Source organism: Octopus bimaculoides, chromosome 30, assembly GCF_001194135.2.
Source record: "Octopus bimaculoides isolate UCB-OBI-ISO-001 chromosome 30, ASM119413v2, whole genome shotgun sequence".
Lineage (NCBI taxonomy): Eukaryota > Metazoa > Mollusca > Cephalopoda > Octopoda > Octopodidae > Octopus > Octopus bimaculoides.
Window position 1 is genome coordinate 5,191,828 of NC_069010.1, and position 1,184 is coordinate 5,193,011.

Here is a 1,184-nt window from a genome sequence, read left to right on the forward strand (position 1 = left end):
TATATATATATATATATATATATATATATATATATATTTATATATATGTATGTATATATGTTTGCATGTCTGTGTTCGTCCCCCGCAACATCACTTGACAGCCAATGCTGATGTGTTTACGTCCCTGTAACTTAGCGGTTCGACAAAAGAGGCTGATAGAATAAGTACTAGGCTTCCAAAGAATAAGTCCTGGGGTCGATTTGCTCGACTAAAAAGGCAGTGTTCCACATATATGTACACATACATACATACATACATACACACACATATACACGTATGCACATACATATGCATATAGTGTTGTAGTGTGTTTCGATTGGAAATTTAGCTGCTATTTCTATCTGGCTTTGTAACCATGGAAACCACAAAGAGATGCCTTTGTTTAACTCTGCGTCTGTTCTTCTCATGCGACCTCTCCCTGTTACGTTTCTTTCTCGAAGGTCTCCCAGCAAGAAACAGCAGAAGCTGTCAAGATCCGAAAACGACAAACATTCGAGCAAGTCCAGTAGCAAATCGAAGAAGGATTCCAAGGACAAATTCTCCAAGCGAGAGAGTTCGAGGAAAAGGGCCACGGAGTCCAGAGAGAAGGACTCTCCCAAGATTCAACCCCTGCTGGTCGATTTGACCCTCAAGTAAGTAGACTCTCTTCTTTCCCCTGGATGTTGCTACATCTATCAGCAGATGTATGTATGTATCACCATCACCATATCATCATCATCATTTAACGTCTGCTTTCCATGCTGGCATGGGTTGGACGGTTTCACTGGAACTGATGAACCGGGGAAGTGCACCAGGTTCCAGTCTGATTCGGCATGGTTTCTACGACTGGATTCGCTAACGCCAACCACTCCGAGAGTGTACTGGATGCTTTTTACATGCCACCTGCACAACCTGGCAACGGCCATGACTACCATTTTGCTTGGCTTGAGAAGTCTTCTCAAGCACAGCATATTGCCAAAGGCCTCAGTCACTTGTCATCACCTCTGTTAGGCCCAATATTGAAAGACCATGCTTCCCCACCTCATCCCATATCTTCCTGGGTCTAGTTCTTCCACGGGTTCCCTCTGCAGTTAGAGACCAGCACGTCTTTACACGACTGTCTTCATCCATACACGTCACATGACCATAGCGGCGCATATGTCTCCCTTGCACTACACATCTGATGTCCCTTATGCCCATATATA